Source organism: Pollicipes pollicipes, unplaced genomic scaffold (assembly GCF_011947565.3).
Source record: "Pollicipes pollicipes isolate AB1234 unplaced genomic scaffold, Ppol_2.1 Scaffold_3805;HRSCAF=4461_pilon_pilon_pilon, whole genome shotgun sequence".
Taxonomy (NCBI): Eukaryota; Metazoa; Arthropoda; class Thecostraca; order Pollicipedomorpha; family Pollicipedidae; genus Pollicipes; species Pollicipes pollicipes.
The window spans coordinates 4,064-5,000 of NW_023596378.1; positions in this window are offsets into that span (position 1 = coordinate 4,064).

Here is a 937-nt window from a genome sequence, read left to right on the forward strand (position 1 = left end):
CGGAGGGCGAGCCTGGGTGCCGCCAATTGCTTGCATCTCTCCACGCAAGCATGTGCCACTCTGTAGTCGGTCTTTTTTTCTAATTTGCCGTTGAGAGTCGATCGTCGGATGTCGGCGTGTAAGCCGGCATGTTTGAATGATGTCTCCACTAAGGCCTGTCGTGTCACGCCATCCGTCATTTTGTAGTCGATCGTGTCGGGAGTATGTAAATTCGCATCAGTTGATCCGAAGCATACATTATTTATGAGACTCTTGAGAGAACAGCTGGGCCCGCGTCTGTTGGCACAGCAGCTGGCACGAACTCTGTCGCATGGTCCTAAAACCGCGGGATGCTTTGGTGCAATCACATGATCGGACAGAACCACTAAGGTGACGTCTGATGAATACGAACTGAAGGCCGACACGTTCTTTAAGATCCATGTATTCTGAGCATCGCACAGAAAAGTTTTGGAAGGGTGATTGGAACGTTTTTGCTATGAAAGATCTGGAATGTAGCTACTGATGGGTATATCCATTATCATTAATTTTGCTGCAACTCGGAATGAGCAGACATTATCAGCGCGCGGGCGCAGGACGGGCATCTGTCTTCAGGCAAACGTGAAACTCCGGATACCGCCGACAGCTGGTCGCCGTGTGCTCAGGAAAATTATTTATCCTCGCCGTACAACGTATTCTATATTTTCAACCTTAGGACACAACGCTGTTAGGACAGTGCTGTTGGCCTGAGCAGGGGCCTCAGACGGAGTATGGCACGCTCAGGTAACCCGACTGTGGGGATGTCAGACAGTGCCCTCCACTGACCTGATCAGAGCTCCCAGCCGTGTCCCGGCCCCTGTCCTGCCCTGTCCTGTCCTGGCCAGGCTCACTGGCCCGACCTTGCACCGGCAGGGGCTGTGTGCAGGCCCCTGTCGACCTGATCAGAGTCCTCATCCGTGTA